Source organism: Taudactylus pleione, unplaced genomic scaffold (genome assembly GCF_031769625.1).
Source record: "Taudactylus pleione unplaced genomic scaffold, aTauple2 ptg000078l, whole genome shotgun sequence".
Classification (NCBI taxonomy): Eukaryota; Metazoa; Chordata; class Amphibia; order Anura; family Myobatrachidae; genus Taudactylus; species Taudactylus pleione.
The window spans coordinates 4,870,780-4,892,923 of record NW_028284480.1 but is presented as its reverse complement, the minus strand read 5'-3'; the positions used below and the strand labels follow the sequence as shown (position 1 = coordinate 4,892,923).

Sequence of the window (22,144 nt, the reverse complement as noted above, 5' to 3'; positions counted from 1 at the left end):
AGAAGGCCGCAACTAAAAAAAAAAGCGCCCGCCCTGATTCAGAGCGAGAGCTCGATTTTTGCGAGTGCCTCTGAATGAGGCCCAAAGATCATTCATGCACCTACTGAATATCAAAAAAGGAAGTTAGAAGTATTTTAACAATTTTTTTCTTGTAGCACAGGAAAGTGAATATAAGAAAAATCTAATTGAACCTGTGTACTCCTACTCCCCCGGAGTCATGTTTCACAGAGTAATTAGATTACAGCAAATTGTACAGTAATAAGTAGCTTTATAAGGAGAACACATATCATTAGCTGGACATCTGTTAGAAGATTGATGGTTGGATGGCAGGCTATGTTTGTGCCTTCCAATCATATGCAAATCACCTGATCATCAGCCAATACTATTGTTGATGAGTCTTTCAATGTGAAAGTTATCTGGAAATAGCACCCTGTCCCTATGTCTTGTGGACGTGGAAGTGATTAAGGATAACAGTTCCTATTTACTCCTATCTCTGCTTTATTTTTCTTTTATGGCATGTAATCTAGCTGCATGTTGACGTTATATTTTAGAGCTGACCTATAGCTCAATGGCTTTCTTGACAGGCTTTACAAAACTAATCAAAGCTTCTTTGCTTATATGACAAAAGTGGTGCTATCTGAGAAGCACTCACTATTCTTAATAAATTCATTATCACTGAGCAATTTATCTTTATGACAGACCTGAGTGCCCAGATTATTTAGAGGCCTGTTGTTTAGGCGTTAAATGCTAATTAAAAATAATATTTGTGCTCCTGTGAAATTATGCTATGTTTCATTACTAATATTTATGATTACAGACAGCCCATGGCCAAGTGTTTTGATTAATATCTTTATTGTTTTATGCACTGCACATATGGCAGAGGTGTAATCAGCACCATTAAGCCATTCCTGGAACAAGCTCTGAGTAGAGGTTACATGCATTTTTATTAATATTTGCTCTGACAGATACTATAATGTGGCAATTACTTTCTCACAATATTGCAGCAGATACTGCCGCATGACAAAGAACAAATGCAACTGTATTAGTGTACTTATAGATCGATGATATACAATCCATGTGGCATTTAACCTATTGAGGTTCCTAACACAGTGCTGAACTGTACATCTTCAGACTCCAAAACCCACTCTGACACTTCCAGCGATGTGATGTATTACTGGAGTGATGATATGTAACAATCAACTAACGGACTGTGCTGCAAACATATTTCAAAAACAATGTAATGTTGGAAACTGCCAGTAGTTCCTTTCTACCTGCCTTTACCTGTGGCCCTGACTACACTATATTTCTTCTACATACTTAATATATAACAGGAATACTTCTCTATGGCATAACCATGTCTTCCCTTCTAGATGTGTGGCTCTTATAGAAATGCTTGAGGAGTATCCTTTGTCTCCATGACATTATGTGAGCTGACTGCAAAAAATGCCCTCGGAGAACCATAAACATTGCATTAAAACACAGATGCACAGACTGCATTGCTATAGTGTAACACCTATCAATAGTAGTAAATATTGTATATATATAATTTATGCATGAGCCGGCACTCCATCCAAACGTCCACAATGTGCCTAGGAGGTGCCCCCAGGGATGAATGATGCAATATCTGAATGTTTGCAGCGGCACTCACGTCCTAGTAATTATCCAAAGAAACAGGTGGAAATCACCAGGCCTCTTGTCAATGTTTCCATTTTATTAATGTCCTGATGAAAATTTTGAAAAAATAAAACTGAAACGTTCTAGTTAATTGCTTTGCATAGGGGTCCTGTTGTGGGAATGGCCCACGTGACCAGCACACTGCTTCATCTACCACTCTCACCAATGTCACTGTGTGCCCTGTGCACAAACTGCTATGTAGCCTATTCTATTCAAGTGAACGAGGGTTCAATGCACCAATCCCCCACCCCTTATATGCCACACCTTGCATTGATGGTGTCAATAACATTTTTTTATTATTGTTCAGCTTTAACTTGACGGATCGAGATGAAATAAAGTGCAGGTTATTTCTAGGAGTTTCCACTACAAAATGATGCACGCTTTTCATGAAAATCAGTTATTTTTGTGCCAACTTGGAACAGACACGTTCTTATAATATTAGTGTGTATATATATATATATATATATATATATATTAACAGTTTCTTATATAGCGCAGCATATTCCGTTGCGCTTTACAATTGGAACATTTTGGAACAAAACAATTGGAACAAAACTGGGTAATAACAGATATATAGGTAGGAAGGGCCTCCTCGCAAGCTTACAATCTATAAGGAAATAGGCACTGATACACAAGGATAGGTGCTATATATTGCAATTTGGTCCACCCAGGCTGCAGAGTTTCTTGGTGGGCTGCATGATCCAGTCACACAGGAATGTCGGCCAAATGTCAGGAGGATGTGAAAGAAAGACAGTGTGTGAGGTTATGTGTGGACTGTGAAAGGGGATGTAATTAGACATGGAAGCTATGAAGGTTATGTGGGCAGTTCTGTAATCTGATAAGCTTGCCTGAAGAGGTGGGTTTCCAGGGAACGCTTGAAGGATTGGAGACTAGATGTAAGTCTTATTGTGCTTGGTAAGGCATTCCATAGAGTGGGTGCTGCCCGAAGAAAGTCATGTAACCGTGAATGGGAGCAAGTAATGCGTGGGGATGAGAGATGCAGATCTTGTGCTGAGCGGAGAGGTCGGGTTGGGAGATATTTTGAGATGAGTGAAGAGATGTATGTTGGTGTGGTTTGGTTAATGGCCTTATGTGTAAGTAAAAGTATTTTGTATTGAATACGGTAGAAGACCGGCAACCAATGGAGGGACTGACAGAGACTGGTTCACATCTGTTTGCTCTCACAGAAGGGAATACTAAAGCTCAACTCTGATCCTATGAACCCATTAGAGTAGATTTTGGATTATCAGGCTTGGGTGTTGATTGATCAGCTGAAGTACAGCGATGCCCACCATAACTTGATTATTACCTGTAAATCATACCCCTGAGTTATCAATAAATTTTTTTAATACCTACCCCTGAAATCGAAAACGCTTACCAGTTACCATTCCATTGACCAGTGTGTGAAGATTTCCTCCCTATTGAGCTCACACTTGTTTAAAGGTGAGGGTGGGTCTCAAAAAAACATCTCCTCTACACTGTCCTTGGCTTACTGGTTTATTGGATCTATGTTATGTTTCTTACTTTGTTTATGTGAACCAGGACTTTTAAATGTTGAACCTATGTTTTTATCAAAAATAAAAAGTTGGTATCTTTCTTAGGCCCTCATTCAGAGCCGTACGCTCTGAGCAGAGCGCACGCTCTGAATGAGGACCGGGCTCCATTTTCATGGAGCGTCCTCCTGGACGCTCGTATAGCTGTGGGTCACCACCCACAGGCTATACGAGCGTGCATTGTGATGGTCGCGATGGTCGAGACCATCGCGACCATCGAATTTGCGAGCCGGAGCCTGCGGTTGAGGTTTTCAACCGCAAGCTCCGGAGTGATTTTGGCTCCATCAGAGCCAAAATCACTCCCACTGACATCACTAGTGATGTCAGTGGGCCGGCTTCTGACGGGAGGCGTTCCCGTGGGAACGCCCCCGTCAGGGAGGCACGCCCCCGGCACGCCCACCAAAGGGGGCGTGCTGTCAAACAACATTGACAGCACGCCCCCTTTGATCGGACACAACGAGCGAAGGACTTTCCTTCGCTCGTCGCGTCTGGCGCATGCGCACGACGGAGCTCCCTCCGTCGCGCGCATGCTCAGTCCATAACATCGACCCACTTGCGAGCGGACAGCCGCTCGCGAGTGGGTCTGAATCAGGCCCTTAGTTGGCATTTTTGGCCTTCTTTTGGGTGATTTTCTGTTGGAGGGTATACCCACAGGATCCCTCATGGTCTAATGTCAAACAGTTCAAAAGTAGAACACCTAATTTAAACGTTTAGAGGACGGACTTTAACATTCATGCAACTTGCTAACTCAAACTGTCTTGGTGAACCCAATTGAAGCCACAGTGAGTACACCTGCTGGAGGCTCCTACTGAGGCTGTGCAACAAGTTGAAACTTCCTATCTCTATAATGGCAGATTTGTGAGCTAATAGTTTAAAAACTGTAATTTTCTCAATTACCTAAACCCCAAAAGCACCTACCCTGGAACAATAGTTACCTAATAAAGCAAACCCCAAGTCTAAATTCGCCCCCTACCCTGAGTTATGCCTTCCCAAAAATCCCCCATAGAGAACAGCAGAAAAGTGGTCCTAATTGAGTGAGAAAAAACTGACAGTTGGAACTTTAGATTACTCCCAAATCCTAATTTTTTAGGTTTTTGCTCTGAAATTTGGCATGCAGCACCATGACAGTTCTACCCACCCATGCCAAATTTCAGCTCACTACCTCCAATAGCTTTTGAGGTGTAGCCGCTTAAACACCATGCCCCCCCCCTCGGAGTTCTCTATGGGAGAATTAAGCATTTTTTAGATTCAGCCTTAATATAAGGCACGATTGTGCCCTTATAATTATATATATATATATATAATGAGAGTGCTTATTAAGTTGTGAGGCTTACCCGCCTGTTGGCTAACCACAATAACACAGATACATCCACACTATAGTTGCCAAGTCTAGGAGCACCTGGGTCATCTCTATCTGGGATTCAGCTCTGTTCCTTCTGCAGCCCAAATCCATCCTAATCTTTCCTTCTGCATTGGCTCTGGTGGTCTGGAAAAACTGTCTTGTGAGATGATGACGCAACATCTCGCAAGACTTAATTGTAATGAAGGCAGCTATATGTTGCGGCCGCCGGTCACAATCCCGACGACAGACTGCGGGCTAGTGATTCGTGATAGGCATCGAGATACCGACGCCTATCACAATTCCGATGCCGGAATCCAGGACGATGCGGGCCCAAACGGGGTAGGTCCGTCCTCTTAGCTGCGGGGGGGGGGGAGGGTTAGGTTTAGAGCACCCCGGGGGGACTTAGGGTTAGGCACCCCCCCGGGGAGGGTAAGGCTAGGGGAAGGGGGTTTAGGGTTAGAACCCCCTCAGGAGCATTGTTTAAGGTGTGGGGAGAGAGAGTTAGGTTTAGGCACCCCGGGGGGAGGTTAGGTACTAGGGGGGAGGTTGGGGTTAGACACCCCTAAGGGAGGGTAGAAGAGGTTAGGTTACTAACATGCTGCTGTCGGGATTTCCTCCCGACAGCGGCACGTAAGGCATTTCAATCCCATTCCGGCTACTGTATACAAAATAGCTGAGCTGCCGAGGAGGACCAGTCTGGAGGCAGCAAAATGCTGTAATCCGGGATCTGGGTACCCCCCCCCCCCTTCCTGTTAATCTTGCTCTGCTGCCATGTGATAGTAAGTGATAGTTATGCAGACTTGGGTGTAGTCTTTTACACCTACTGTAGAGTACAGTAGGTACAAAAGCACACATGATGATGATGATGACTAGCAGACAACTATGCACAGATGCCATAGTTGGGAGATATGGCCGCAGCTCAGGATGTGTACACCTCTGCAGATGGATGAATTAAAGCATTCAATTACATTTCTAAAACAGCATGCTCATTTTCTAAAACTACAACTAAGTGCAACATTTGCACTGAACCACAGCAACCAATTATAAAAGATTTTACTACAATTATAATTCTGTAAATTGTCATTGCTGCTGTCATCTCTACTTCTTCTGTAGTAATCTCTTCTGCCACACTGGTAACAGCAGCTACTACCCGTACATAGGGAATAACAGACCTGGCTCTTTTTCCAGTAGCAAGCATGGCACTAAAGAAGAACACTGTGCTTCACAGTTACTGCAACGTGACAGATAGCCACAAGAGTGACTGTGCAGCAAAAAGCTAAATCTGCCTCTAGAACCAGCAGAAGGGGGACTGGTTATGATTAGGACAATGATATGTCATTTTTCCCGACTGTATTTAATTTCTAAATAAATGTAAACACTAATTACATTGAAATATGTTCCCCATCATTTGTATGGAAGTTATTTTATTGGAAATATAAATTCATTATTTTTAGCATATTCTGAGTAAATTCAGCATAAAATCATATTTTACAGAACTGTCGCTGACTGGACTGCAGGTAAAATGCTATTGTTTTACAGTTTTAAGGTTATCCTGTGTGTTTGAGCCCTTAGAGCAAATATTGCAAGCTTACGAATCAAATCAATACTAGTTACTAACACAACTTAACTATAATTCTCATAAATAAACCCCCCCCTCAAAAAACTCACATACCAATGTGTGATGGGGTACTGCCACTACTCATCATAACAGTAACACAGAAATGGGAGACACAAGGTTTGGTAGTGTGATAGGATCACTGGTAAAGTGGTCTGTGGCAGGGACATTTATCCCAGATTCCTGTCCTATGTGTTTAAAATCCCCAGGAGAAAGTCTGCAGTGTAGCAGGCTTGAGTTTCGGCTTTTTGAAAAGCCGGTTTGGGACCTGGGGGTTGTGGGTGAGAGGAGAGGGAGGGCTCCACCCACGGCCACTCCAGGTATTGGTTCTCGCAGCCTGGTAACAGGTTGTTAGGGTTTCCACCTGAGAGTGGCCAATATAAGCCTAGTGTGTTGAGGGCTGATTGTCTCACCTGGGAGAGCAGACAGGGAGTTTGCTCAGAGACACTTGAAAACCTAAACTGTAAGTGTTGTGCTGTGCTTTTGTTGCTGGTGAGGGCACTAGGCCCTGCCAGGTTCTGGTAGTGAGGGAACTACCTGTGAAGTTAGTGCCCTGACAGGGCTAGGATTTTTGTTTGTTTTCTTTATGTTATTTCTGACATTGTACAATAAAGACTGGTGCCGACCAGCTTGTACTTGCATCCAGACTGGTGTGCTGCTTCCCTGCTGCTGTGTGTGTGTGTGTAAGGAAGGAGTCCTCTACCCAGGAGAGGGACCCCCTAACCTAACTGTGTCACAGTAGGCACAGAGGGCCGATACATTAAGGACAAACATACTCCCACATTGTGTTCACAGAATGAAGTATTTTCCTGTATTTAGACTTACATGCATGGTTTCATAGAAACCCACGTCTTAGCTATGACAAATATGTAAGGACAGTTACACCACAGTAGCCACCTAGAAAAGTCAGTCGCCAATGACTACCTTATTATTGGAGAGTGATTATGCTGTTGCCTGACAATACGTACACTACCTTGTTTCAAATTTTCCCCACATCATTTTGGAAGAGCCATGTTTGTATCATGATCTATTCAATGAATAGTGCTACATAATAAGAAGATAGTAATAATACTAAGGGTGGGTACACATCAAACAATATGTTGTCTTATCCCTGATGTATACGCACTACCGTGCGCTCCCGCCCACCGACATCAGGGTCGTCCCATCTGCTGAGCTGCACAGCAGATGGGACGTCCTGGCGACCGATAGCAAACAGCTGAATGCGGCCATGAACAATATAGCGCGCTATCATGCTCTATATCGTTCAGTGCGTACAGCCGACCAACATCTCTCCCCATCGATCGAGATACACATCGTTCTGATGTGTACCCGGCCTAATACTAGTGTGCTGCAATTTAAACAAGGAGTGTTTGGCGTTCAGTGCAATATTTACACCTATATGTTAAGAAATGTGATGAAGCGACATTGGGCACAAGTCCAGGCTAGAACGAGAGAACTAGCCACTATGGACATATTATTGAGTACACTATTATACACAACACTGACATTTGTAATGCGCACCTGCCCACTTTATGGGCCTGATTCTGAGGTAGGAGGAAAGCAAAAAAGAGCAAGTAACTGTACACCTGGACAAACCAAGAAGCAATGCAAGGTGTGCAAATTCATGTTTTTGCATGCAGGGTAAATAATAGCTGCTGTTGCATGTAGTGCACAAATGGACAGCTTAGATGAGTGAGACAACCAATTCCCGCATAGTCCTTTCAGGCTGAGAGAACAGTGCGGGAACTGGTTGGCTCACTCATCTAAGACCTTGGTGGTGGTATCCGGGGAAGCCTGAAGGACTACACCATTTGCTCTTTTTAGTCTTTTTGCAAAGTGGACTATAAAATCTGGTGAGCAGCCACCCTATTCCTTTTAGATGTTTTTATATATGCTGTTCACCACACTGAATAAAAGTACTGTATTACACTATTTGGATCCCTTTTATCCATTCATATGTATCGGAGTGATTAAGATGAGAGACAAGGACGGATAAGGATCAGTTTGGGACTAGACCATCCACAAACCCCCCCAAAGCTCATGTGTCTACTTGCTATGTAGACCATTTTCTCTGGTAGGGAGCCACAATTACCTTATAAACTGTCACTTTGAATTAGACTTTATTGCCCTATATGGTATATGTTTGTTTTTCTTTTTGAGAATACAAGAGATATTGAACCCCTACAGAACAAGTGTGGAGAACATCTACACTCAAAAAATCTGTTTGAATGAACGTCCATGGATCAACTTTTTGATGACATAGTATGTTTTAATACAATATCTTGCCTGAGAAATAGCTCCTAGAAAAATCCACTAAAATTGGACCCAAGTACCAGGAATGTACCAGGAAACAAGTGGTGGTTGACATTCATAATATCGACATGGTTAAAATTTTGACATCCAGTATGTCGAGATGTTTAGCATGTCGACATTCATGTGGACAATGCTGAAGTATCGACATGAATTAATGTCAACAAAACAGTCCCTGGTGGTCTAGTGGTGTCTTACCTGGTCCCGACGGCAGCAGTGTCTTCTGGCGGTGACGTGATGAGCAGCGTTCTGGGGAATATTTTCCCTGTATCTAACCTCCCATTAGTGCCTAACAGTCCCGTCCTGCAGCCTAATCCTAATGTATGAGAATGACAGGATTTCACGTCTGGATTTCACATGTCGACATTGTGAACCTGTCAACATGTTGAGGATGACGACATGTAGCCTGTCGACATTTGAACAATGTTGTCATTGTGAATGTCAACCTTATGACTGCATTCCCCCAGGAAACAACTAGACAAACAACAGCTGAAAATTCTTAAGGATCAGCTCAAGGAGGAATAATAACTATAGATGGATTTTTATTAATCTACAGAACTATATTGTTTCCCAGCAACAGTATCCAGCGAAGCGTGTGGTTTCCCTTCGTGAAAAGGCAGTAGCTTAAAATGTAGTTTATATACCGGCTGTCGGGATGACGCAGTAAATATTGGGGTTAGGGGGAGGGTTAGGCACTAAGGGGAGAGTTAGGGATAGGACGCGGGGGAATTAGGCTGCGGAGAGGGAAGGTTAGGGTCAGGCTGCGGGAGGGAGGATTAGGTTTACAGATAGGGGGAGGGTTAGGATACTTACCTACAAGTGTCAGTATTCTAACCGTCAGTATACTGAGTGTCGGCATCCCCTACCCAACCCCTTAAAATAAATGCCATATGAGCAAATGCCTTCAGAAAACCGTTAATTCAATTTCTATTAAAAAAAATAAAGTAATGCAACATAATGCCCCACAAACCAACTGCTTGGACAGGCGCATGTGTGCCACTCTACATCATTTCTAAATTAAGTAAACATGCCCTTAAGCTGGGCATACACTATACAATTTTCTGTCAGAGATCTGTCCAATCTGGCTGGTTGGAATGAAAACCTGGTAATGTATGGGAGCAAATGACAATCATCCATTTGCTCACACACACTGGAAAATAGCCAAAAATGGTTGTTCAGACAAATTGGTTAAAACATTTTTTTTGTCCTTTTTTCAGTGTTTAAAACCATATGATTTACTGTCATTTGCTCCCATACATTACCAGGTTTTCATTCCAGCCAAATTGGACAGATATCTGACAGAAAACTGTATAGTGGATGCTCAGCTTTACTTTACATGCCTTTTATTGGGCCTCTACCCGCTACAGAAACTGCTGGGGGTCTCACTTATCAGCCGTACTGTTTAGAAGAGATTGTTTGGGGGGTGGGAGAATAAAAACGTAATGACGTATCTTCTCCCCTTAAAATAGCTATAGTTTATATAAATATTCTTAACATTTATACAGGGCAAATGCTATACCATTTGGAATAAACTATAATAAAACAAGACTGGTTTTCCATTTAAGAACTAGCCATAACCCATTTAACAAAAGGGGTTATAACCTACATCTAGTATTTAGCAAATAGTGATAAGGTTAGTTTACCACTGTTTGTGACTACACCGCTTACACCCAGTTGTGGGTACTAGTGGCTCCATTTACTAACGAGTTTGCCCTGTTATGTTATTTAGCGTTACCGCTCACCGCAGCTTTCGGATTTTTTTAATTTAATTTGATCAATTGTTTGCTCACCAGCAAGCGGTAGTGCTAAAAATCCTGTCAGCGCTGTTTCTTCTCTCCAAACAGCACTGACGAATGGAAGTTTTATTTTTGTAATTGGCGCATGCGCCGTGAGACCTGGCATCCTTCTAGGATCCCTGCCTGGCAGCAACCTCCCTTCAAAGTCCAGAATTTTGTTTGCTGGACTGTGAGGGAGGATGCTGCCGCTGCCTTGCAGTGATGGAGAGGTGGGTCCTGTGGGAGGGAGGAGGAGGTAGAGGGTGAGGATGGAAGGATTGGCCGCTGGTTGCTGTGGGAAGGAAAGGGAGGCCCCAAACTGTTGTGCACTGGGGGAGGGGGAGAGCGGCGAGTGCTGTCCACAGGGATGGTGGAGCAGTCGCGTGCTGTGCACCGGGGGGAATAATGGATGGGAAGGACCACAGCGCTTGTGAGCGCTGTTTAACAGAAGGTAAATAAGGGCAGCCTACTGGTTTGCATGGTGAAATAGAAAAGAATAGCGCTTCTGTAAAAAAAAAAAAGAAAACACTATTCATGCAATAATAAATAACATCCACACTTGTTTTCCCTCACAAACGAGTTCACACACCTGAAACTCATTAGTAAATGGAGCCCTAATTACCTGGGTTTATTGGGGAAGCCAGATCCAGCTGCTGTGGGAGATGATTATATCCCTCTTTGCAGTGCAACAGTATTTTACATTATTATTTTTTGTTGTTGAGGGAACATGGCCACCTCCTCAGTACGCGGGCACCATTCATTTCTCAACGGCCGTACTTACGCCATCTGTAGATGCATGCATTGCTTGCCGAATTTTCATGCTGACCCTCCGGGAGGGTTGTGAAGGGGAAGGGATTACGATGACACGATTCAGTGCAAATATCGCCATCGGACCGCTCAGGACCACCAGGTAAGTGGGGAGCTGTGTGGGGTGGCGGCCAGACTGGGAAATTTTCGGGAGCCTCCCCGCCATTGCAGTAGAGTTGGAAAGTGTGAGAGTCTATAATAATTTATAGTGTTTATTTAAAACATATTGTAAGATTCATCAGTATTTATGAGAAAAAGCCATTTTCCTTTACACAAATATCATGAGATTGAACCACATTACGGTATATTGAACAAGCAGTTGAAGGAGAGCAGCAGCTGAAGAATCCCAGAATAGGATACTAAGAGGGGTATTCAATATGGGAGCGAAAAGTCCGTGCTGGACTTTTCGCTCCACATCGGAGATTTTCCTGGGATAAAGTATCGGGCGCGCGCCCGCTTTATCCCAGTATTCAATATAAAAGCTACGAGAACGGGAAACTGCGAAGTGGGATCTTCATAAAAAAAACTAATTTTTCCTTCAATAAATTGTAGGACCCCCCAAAATTGTAAAAACATGGGGATCACTATGGGTACCCCTGTTTTAGCCTGCAAATGAAAGTTGGGGATTTAAATAGCTGCAGCAGGTGTTTTTTCCCGACATTGAAGAAGTGTTGCAGAAGAGCACTTAGGTTATTTTTTTCGTTTTTTTAAGTGGTCCCATCAAATTTGGGGTACATGAAAATGAGTACTAGCATATTTTTATGTCCCTAAAGTAAGTTTTTAAAAAATGTTGCAACTATGCACCTGCCGCTAATAGCCTATTCTAGAATACAACTGCTGCATACTTGCAGAATAGCCCTGAACCTATTTCCCTATTTTTAAACACTTTTTTCCCATTTTGTTTTTTTCACCCCAAATTTTAAATACATTTTTTGGGGTGTCAATATTTTTTTTTTAAAACTTTTTTTGACACAGTTAATTTTAAAATGTCATTCCCAGGGGTGCAGGCTATTTTTTTAAGCCTGCACCCCTAAACCCCAATTCTGCACTTTTTTTCGCCACCTATTCCGTGGTGAAAAGTTATCACCATTTTTTTTCAAAGACTTTTCGAACCTGCGAAAAATCTTTGAAATTGAATACAGTGTAAAACCACAACCAGCGAAAATTACGTCTTTTTTTGTGAAATTATCGCAAAAAAGGACTTTTGCTCCATATTGAATACCCCTATTAGTCTGGACACTGTGAAAAAAAGACAAACTGAAGATGCATTGACACATCCTATGTACTTGTTAAACCAATCATATCAATTCTTTTCCGTCAAACCATTTTTGGACTTATAAACTTATAAAAGACGGCTCAAAGGGGATGTACCTCTGAGAGCTAAGTGGAATTCATCACAAGTGTGTTGAGTTTACTTATCTTCCCAGGGGGCTGTAAGGAAAATTTATAAAATAGGAGCAGCGTTTCTCATACCATGATCCAGGGGTAGGAAGCCTCGTCACCCCAACACAATTATGTGTAGATGGTGTCTGCCAGGAATGGGGACCCAGGAAAAGCCTTTCTGGGGGATTTAGTTTGGAAGCAGACGGTCTAAATGCCAACCGCCGGCTTCCAGACTTTCTAATCCCGGTGTGGTACTAATGACAGGCGTCGAAAACTCGACGCTTGTCATTAACCAGACGCCGGAAGACCGACTCCTGGCATACCGAACGAAGGTAAGCCGGGCGCGGGAAGCCGGGGGTGGAGGTTTAGGGCTCCCGGGGGGAGTTAGGGTTAGGCAACGGGGAGAGGGGGGTTTAGGCACTTGGAGGGGGGGATTAGGTAAGGCACTTGGGGGGGGAGGTTAGGGAGTAGAATTAGGTTAGCGATACTTACCTTTGGGACGATCTGGATTTTCACCCTTGCCGGGCTGCCGTTGTCGGGATTTAAACCGCCAGCCATGTGTCCAGCGGTAATACCTACTACATCCCTTTCCGGCTTCAGTGACTGGAACTGGAATCTACTCTCCAGTGAGGTTCAGTGGCGTCCTCCGCTGCCAGCGACGAGCCATTAAGTAATGCACATTTGAGACAGCTGCGTCTGCATGCACATTGATTTTAACTTGACAGGGACTTCGCAAAAATTGAAGGATCCCCATTGCTGGCAGTGGGGACCATACCACTTACGCAATCTACAGATGGTGTAAGCAGTGCTGTCACAAGCATCGGCAAACTGAGCTTACAGCTATTTACTAAATGATCAATCCTAAAAGGGATATGACTCTGGAGCACTAATCATGCCAGCCCCGCGATGAGCAAAACCTCGGCAACGTGTGCTTATGAGGCAAGCAAGCGCCGTAAGTGGGAGCCGGGCCCGGCACTTCTCTCACCACCCCTAGGGGCGCCCGCGTCCCTTGCAACGTAACTGCCGCACTCAGCAGCGCTAGCGCCGTCCCGCTAATCATACAGCAGCGCGTCACAAGGTGTGCAGGATAGAAGAGCGCACCGGCTGCCCATTGTGGGGCTATAGGAAAACCCCGCCGCGGACGTCGCTCTGTAGATACCATACACTTAGTGAATGAGTCCCGGTACTACCGAATCGAGCCGGGAGTAGAGCGGAAAAGGCCGGAATAGCACCGGAAGCTGGGCTGGCAGGGGGAGCGCAGAGCCATGGATCACGGTCGCAAGTGAAGGGATAGGAGCACATTAGCCGGAGTGGGCATTGTGGGCTGCTCTGCAGGTGGGAGAACACTGGGGGGGTGTTACTAGGCACGTGGGGGCTGCGCTTCTGCAGTACATGTGTGTCACTAGCAGGTCTGTGCACAGATCACTGATGCTAGTGTCTGTCAGGTTACTGATGCTACAGATGTAGAGGGGTTAGTACCCTTTAGGCATTATGCATGATTTCATATAAATTATAATAAGGTACATGCATGCTGGAGGATATTCAGAAAAAAAGATATTTATAGAATACAGAAGTGACAAGGATTTGCCAGTGTGCCAGATATTACTGTAAAACATGCAAATGGAGACTGAACATAAGAGAAATATTAGATTATGCAATGCTGAAGTTGGTTAAGATTCTAGACTATTGGCGTCCAAACGTTGTATTTGTTGGAGTGCCATATTAAGGAAATAACTTCGGACAGGGGAGCATAACCTTTTTCTCACAGTTAAGCTGGGTACACACACAATGCGATGTAATGATATACACACAGCATGATCTGATGTACGGTGGTGCAATGTGTCATTATATGCTGCATGTAACAACACAATTCATTGCATTGTCCTATTGGCTGTGCAGAACAGCAGATGGGTCAATGCGATGAACGGCGGATCTGACGTATACACTATACGTTGTGTATAATCGGGGCCGGCTCTAGGGGTGTTCGACCAGTGTGGTCAAACAGGGGCGCCAGTCCATAGAGCCGCAGTCCTCCCAACCGTCCCGCTTTCAGCGGTACAGTCCCATTGTTCCATCCACGGGCTGAAGTGTGGGAGGTTAGGGACACGCATCGCCGCAGCTCTGCTTTGCTAAGCAGAGAGCAGTGATGTCGGTGAAGCTGAATGGATGCTGCACGCATGCGTGCAAAAATCATTCAGTGCAGGAAGACGGCTGGGGGCAGCCCAGCTGCTGATGGAGTGCTGGTTAAGCCTCAGCATGATGTAAAACAGGGAGCATGCCATATGGGCATGCCCCTAATATGGTGTCACCTAGGGGCGTTGCCTGTGGAAATGAGGCCACGCCCCTTTACGGACACACTGAGGCGTTTGTGGGTGGCAACGGGAAGGTGCTTGAAAACGGGGAGTGGAGATCCGAACGCAGGCGTGCCAAACGGTCAAAACGGGCGTTTAATGGGAGTGCATAATTAACAAAGCAGCGTCATCGACCACGTCACTTGGTTGTCTTTTAGCCTGAACTGCTCGCAGTGATTGCGGGAAGTAAAACCACAAGCACTGCGAGCAGTTCAGACGCCTTTCGATGTACTCGATTAATCTAATAGCGGAGATGACGTGTGATGCGAACGGCCAGGGGGCGTCTTTACAAAATAGCGAGCGCATGTTTAGTTCGCTTGCTCAGACATAGAGGCGTCAACAGACCGCAAAGAGCGGGCGCTCAATTTAAATAGCCGGCCCCTTTTTCTGAACGACCGTTCGCAAATAGCGTCCGGCTCTGAATCAGGCCCTAAGTGCTGTGCTGATCATGATCTTCTAATTGAATAGCCCCCCTGCACTTATTTTGGGTGCACAGACCGTGTGGTATAACCTGCGGCTAATTGAATCTCCCACATAGTAACTGTTATTTTCTCTAACAAACTGACAAAATGAAACTGACAGTGCGTACTGTATTCCTGCTCCAAGAAAACAAGAAGACCGGCTGCAAGTTCCAATCTGCGCACTTTGTAAAGTTTAGATCTGTATATGTGACGTCAGTGGGCTGGACCACAGCATTGGTCTGTGTGCCGTAGTTTGGATGCCTCTGTTCTAGACTCATTACTTCAAGCACAAACAGTAAATGTTGAAACTAAACAAAAAAAACCGAAGCTCGCCGTCTGGGTAAAACTCTTCTATTTATGTGGTTTGCAATATCAAACATTCAAGAGCGATAAAGTGGAGAAGTTGCCTATAGAAACCAGCTTCTAATGTCTTTTCTACTTCAGGGTCCATAGGGTATCCACAGGATACCTTGGGGTATAGGTGTGACGTCAGTCGCAGGGCACCAAAGAGTTAAGCTTTCAGCCTCCCAGGATGCACTAGGTCCCCCTCCTATACCCCGCCCCCGAGCCAAGGCACCTCAGTTTAGTTTGGTGCCCGGCCGGAGTCGGGTGCACCTGTTGGAGTGGGGGCTAGAAGAGCCCCTGAAGCTTATTCTTCATGCAGCTGTGGCTGCACAACTGGATGAACAGCATGGACAGTCAGTCCTGACGTCCATGCTGTCTTCCCTACACCCCGCCGGTACTGATCCGGGGATGCTGGTGGGCGTCTGGGGTCACAGCGGTGACCCCAGATGCTCCGGACCATGGCCGGATTCAAGGGGGACAGAGGTAAGCAGCGGGGTCCCGCGGTGGGTCCCCGCTGATCACATGGTCCTAAGTCCCCAGGCAGGGGGCTCCCTGGGGACTGGCTGCAGCGTGGAGCCAGGCGACCAACCTGCGCTTCCACTACCCCCTGGGACAGCGGACCGCAGCAGAGCGGTAGCGCTGCGGCGTCCCAGGGGTTAAATGCATGCCAGGGGAGCGCGCCTTCCCTGTCTCACAGCCGGCGCCTCCCCCGCTGCACACAGCCCTCTCTGCATGCTGCCGACTGGTCCTGTGGCAGCGCTCCTCCCCCAGGCCAGCCTCCTCTCTGCTCCTCGGCGGCCATCTTCTCCAGAACGCATGGTGAACGCTGCTGGAAGCGCTGGAAGGAAGCATCGTGGTCTGGGTCCCCCCGCATACCTCTCCTCCGCTGTGGTCAGGTCTGTGTATGCAGCGCTGTGTCCTACCAGGCCCTGTGTCTGTGTAGTTGAGTGATCAGCGCTGTTAGTGCAGGAATTGTTATTTTTCTGCATTGTATGTGACTGTGCTAGCGCTGCTGCCTGTAATCTTTTCTCTCTAAACTGTCAGCTTTATTACTGTCCCTGTTCTTTCTGCTAAAGCCCTTGCGGTGCGGTGCTGCAGGGTGGTCTCTCGCCTATTTAATACTTAATTGGTGAGAGAGGTCACATACGTGGTGCCATCATGTCTGAAAGTGATTTTCCCCTCCGGCTACAGTGTACCACGTGCAAAGTACCGTTAGCGGAGGGGGAGGGTAGCGCGGAGGGCCTTTGCCGGCAGTGTTTGTCCATGGCGCGGCCTATTACGGTTACAGCACCGGTACAGGAGCCGCCCTGGGCTTGTTTCGCTCAGGCGTTAACAGCTTTAGTGGGCCAGTTAGCTCCGCAGCCCGCGTTTACTCCGATGGGTTTGTCCCAGCAGTCTGTGGTGTCGTCACCCATGCAGGGGTTCCCACGACAATTGGTGGTACCCCACAGTCTCCCTATTTCCCCGCTCCCGGGTTCTCAGGAGCCAGCGTGGGTTAACTCCCTGACGAGTTCTGTACAGCACTTGTCGGATGTGTTGCAAGGGGAGTCTGTGATGCGGTCTCATAAAAGGCCGGTGGCGTCTCTGTCCGCTCCTTATGAGGATGACGAAGGGACGTCTGATGATGGGGAGATTCTAGATCCTTACGATCAGGAACCTCTCCATACTAAGGACGCTGATGCTAAGTCCAAAGTATATATTCCTGGACTTATTCGGGCGGTCCGCACAGCCTTGGTGATTGAGGACGAAGTTCCCCCAGCGGCTAAATCTAAGTATGCCTTTTTCAAAGATGTGAAGGGCGATGCCACAGTCTTTCCTCTTTCGGGTCAGTTGGTGGACCATTTAGAGGAGGCGTGGAAACAACCTGGCAAAAGATACCAGCCGCAGAGACGCCTGGCGGTGGCTTATCCGTTCGCGGATAATTATTTTGCGAAGTGGGAATCCCCTCCACAGGTGGATTCTCACGTGACCCGTCTTGTCCGTAGTGCCACATTGCCGATGCCATCCATGTCCTCCCTTAAGGATGCTACGGACCGCAAGGTAGAAATCTGCCTGAAGTCCGCTTATTCCCTTGCAGGGGGGGCAGCACGGCCGGCTATGGCCATTTGCTGGGTTGCCAGAGCGATGGAGCGCTGGGCGGATTCATTAGAGGCTTCTTTTGAATCCGACTGTCCGGCCGATCAGGCGGAGTTGATTGGCAATCTCCGTGATTCGGCCACCTACATCAACGAGGCGGCTCTAGACATTAGTACTCTGGTGTCTAGAATTTCTTCAGCAGCGGTAGCTGCTCGTCGCACCTTGTGGCTGCGATCCTGGAAGGCGGACGCAGATTCCAAGAAAGGTCTGGAAGCGTTGCCGTTTACCGGAGAAGTTCTCTTCGGTCCGGATCTGGATAAGATTGTGGCCACGCTGGCGGCAGCCAAATCTGCCTGTCTCCCGTCGGCCGCTGCTCCTTCTGGTTCGGGACCATCGTCCTTTCGGTCATCTAGGGCCCAGGGCAGGCCCAAACCACAGTCGTTTCCTCGACAGGCTGGCCCTAAGAAATCGGTCAAGCCCCGGAAGCAGGCATGGAGTACCAGACGTCCGGCCCCCAAGCCAGATGGCAAGCCTGCGGCCTGACGGTCCGGGCCTCCCTTTGGGGGATCCCAGGGTGGGAGGCCGCCTGCTACAGTTCGCCCAGTGTTGGTCGACTACTACGACAGACACTTGGGTTCTGGAGGTGGTTTCCCACGGATACGCCCTCTCCTTCCGGCACAGACCCCCGGCTCGCTTCTTCACCACGGGTCTCCCATCAGACCGGAACAAGGCTACGGAGCTGCGGAAGGTATTGCACACTATGCTCCAGGCTGGAGTTATAGTGGCGGTTCCATTCTCCCAGAGGGGCCAGGGTTTCTATTCAAATCTATTTTTGGTACAGAAACCCAATGGGTCATATCGTCCGATTCTCAACCTCAAAGCACTCAACAAGTCTTTGCGGGTCCCGAAGTTTCGGATGGAGACCCTACGGTCCATCATTCTGGCGCTGGAACCTGGGGACTACTTGGTGTCATTGGACATACAGGACGCTTACCTGCATGTCCCTATTCTTTGGCGCCATCAACAGTTCCTCAGGTTTGCAATCAGCAGCGACCACTTCCAGTTTCGGGCGTTACCTTTTGGCCTGGCAACAGCACCACGTGTTTTCACCAAGGTGATGGCGGTCATGGCGGCTTCTCTGCGGCTGCAGGGAGTCCGCATGTTGCCGTATTTGGACGACCTGTTATTGGTGGCAGGATCTCCAGAGCTCCTGTTACGCCACTTGGACCTGACCATTGCACTGCTGCAACGGCACGGCTGGCTAATCAACTGGCAGAAGTCCACTCTAATCCCGTCTCGGAGGATTCTGCATCTTGGAGCCTTATTGGACTCGGGACAGCAAAGGATCTTCGTGACGGAGGACAAGATCTCTGCTTTACAGTCAAGGGTGCGCAGTTGTCTGCACAGCCGCCGGGTGTCCTTACACTCGGCGATGAGGTTACTGGGCTCCATGGTGTCGGTGTTCGACATGGTGGAATACGCCCAGTTTCACTCCAGACCTCTGCAGCACCTGATCCTGTCCAAGTGGAACGGGCTGACTCAGTCTCTGAAGTCCCAGACGATTGTGCTCACCCAGGAGGTTCGCCTGTCCCTTACGTGGTGGTTACAGACGACCCACCTCAACAAGGGACGTCCGTTCTGGGTTCCAAATTGGGTCCTGTTGACAACGGACGCCAGTCTTCGGGGCTGGGGAGCAGTTTCGGGTCCACACTTGTTCCAGGGCAGGTGGACGCCGACAGAAGCGGAGCTTCCAATAAAGATCTTGGAACTCCGTGCGGTCTTCAATGCTCTCCAGCAGGCACAGCGGTTTCTCCAGGGTCGCCCGGTGCAGGTCCAGTCGGACAACGCTACCACCGTGGCCTACATAAACAGGCAAGGAGGAACTCGCAGTCGGGCGGCTCTCGTAGAGGTCTCTCGGATCCTGGTTTGGGCGGAGCGCAATCTTCCGGCCATATCAGCGGTTTTCATCCCGGGAGTGCTCAATTGGGAGGCGGACTTTCTAAGTCGCCAGGACGTTCATCCGGGGGAATGGTCCCTGCACCCGGACGTTTTTCAACTACTGGTGGACAGGTGGGGTCTTCCAGAAATCGACCTCATGGCGTCCCGGCACAACAACAAGTTGCCGGTGTACGGGTCTCGCACAAGAGACGAAGGGGCGTCTCTGGTGGATGCTCTGTCCGTCCGGTGGACGTTCCGGTTCGCATACCTGTTCCCTCCGGTCTCCCTTCTTCCACGGGTAATCCGGAAATTCAAACAGGAAGGAGGGACGCTCCTGTTGATAGCTCCCGCGTGGCCCAGACGGCACTGGTTCTCAGACCTTCAGGGTCTGTCCGTGGACATTCCTCTGCGGTTGCCGCTACGACCGGACCTTCTGTCTCAGGGTCCTTGCCTTCACCCGGACCTAACTCGGCTGTCTTTGACGGCGTGGCTGTTGAGACGGCCATGCTGAGGTCCCGGGGGTTTTCCAGCTCTGTGGTGCGTACCATGTTACGAGCTCGGAAACCGTCTTCCGCGAGGATATACCATCGCGTGTGGCATACGTTCTTCCAGTGGTGTCGACCGAGAGGTTATGCACCGCGGGAGTTTCGTCTGTCTCGGATTCTCGCCTTCCTGCAAGCGGGACTAGATCATGGGCTTCGCCTTGCTTCTTTGAAGGTACAGGTTTCGGCCCTATCTGTCTGGTTTCACCGTAGGATTGCTACAATCCCGGATGTGCGCACCTTTATGCAGGGTGTTCTCCGCATTCAGCCGCCCTTTGTTCCACCTGTGGCGCCTTGGGATTTGGCTGTGGTCCTGAGGGCTCTCCAAGGACCGCCGTTTGAACCACTGGGCTCAGTGGATCTTAAATGGCTAACAGCTAAGACTGTTTTCCTTCTGGCCATTGCTTCGGCCAGACGTGTTTCTGAGTTAGGGGCTCTTTCTTGTAGACCCCCTTTCTTGGTTTTTTATGGGAACAGGGCAGTGCTCCGCACTCGGCCCGAGTTTCTTCCCAAAGTTGTTTCCCAGTTTCATATTAACGAGGAAATAGTTGTTCCGGCCTTTAACTCACCGGGTCTTTCCGTGGGTGAGGTCTCTTTGGATGTTGTGCGGGCCTTAAGGACTTAAGTTGACCGCACTTCTTCGTTTAGGAAGTCGGACGCTTTGTTTGTCCTCTTTGGCTTCCGTAAAAAGGGTTGGCCTGCTTCAAAGCAAACTTTGGCAGCCTGGATCCGTATGGCTATTTCTGAAGCTTATCTTCATGAAGGCCTACCGGTCCCTCCTTCTCTGAAGGCTCATTCCACTAGGTCTGTGGGTCCTTCGTGGGCAGCTCGACGTGGTGCCTCGGCAGTTCAGATCTGCAAGGCTGCTACGTGGTCTTCTGTCCATACCTTCGTGAGGTATTACAGGTTTGACACCTTCGCCTCTCAGGATGCTTCCTTCGGGCGGCGGATTCTCCTTTCTGCACAGGAGCGTCCCCACCCTTAAAGGATACTGCTTTGGGACATCCCCAAGGTATCCTGTGGATACCCTATGGACCCTGAAGTAGAAAATATGAGATATGGTAAGAACTTACCCTTGTTATCTCTATTTCTACGAAGTCCATAGGGTTCCACAGGACTCCCGCCCTGTCGCACCTGTGCTGCAGATGGGCTTTGCTCTGGTCACCGGTTTTCCGTCTCCCTCTGGTGAGAATGTGATTCTTGTATGTGTCCAGATCTTTGTTCTCTCTCTTCCTTCTCCTCCTCCGGCCTATGGCTTGGTAACTAACTGAGGTGCCTTGGCTCGGGGGCGGGGTATAGGAGGGGGACCTAGTGCATCCTGGGAGGCTGAAAGCTTAACTCTTTGGTGCCCTGCGACTGACGTCACACCTATACCCCAAGGTATCCTGTGGAACCCTATGGACTTCGTAGAAATAGAGATAACAAGGGTAAGTTCTTACCATATCTCATATTTTTATATACCAGGGGTAGGCAACCTGTGGCACTCCAGCTGCTTTAGTACTACATATTCTAGCATTCCCTGACATAGTTTTAGCATGCCTCAACATCAAAACTGTGGCAGGGCATCCTGGGATGTGTAGTTCCACATTAGCTGAAGTGTCACAGGATGCCTACCCCTGTTGTAGACTGATAACTTAGAATCTAAATGGATGCTATAGTTCTGAGGCCTGACTATATATAACATTGAAGAGTTGATTATTACTGGTTATATTAACTAAATTGAAACAATTAAAAAAAATGTGTTGTAACAATTTATCACATTGCTGGAAACCATTTTTGTTTGTAGATGTTGCATTGGAAACAGCAGGCTATTGTGCAGTATGTAACAAAGAGTCTTTTATTTATTAAATACTGTCTCCATACATGTCATCATTTGCTATATGACATTACACCTGTTTCTGTAAACAGTGGGCTTCAAAAACATGGTTTCCACCACTGAACATACAGGGAAAACAGACACTTTGATTTGTAA

The 22,144-nt window shown here is 47.4% G+C and overlaps 1 protein-coding gene across 2 annotated transcripts in view; it reads left to right on the top strand.

Moving 5' to 3' along the window:
- Positions 1-13,538: 13,538 nt before the first annotated feature.
- LOC148532392 (retinol dehydrogenase 12-like) overlaps positions 13,539-22,144 on the top strand; it is a 76,128-nt gene continuing 67,522 nt past the window's right edge. For both annotated transcript variants that reach the window (XR_015877733.1, XM_088467935.1), the window contains exon 1: positions 13,539-13,794. The gene's annotated coding sequence lies outside the window, so the exon portion shown is untranslated. The remainder of the gene's footprint in view (positions 13,795-22,144) is intronic.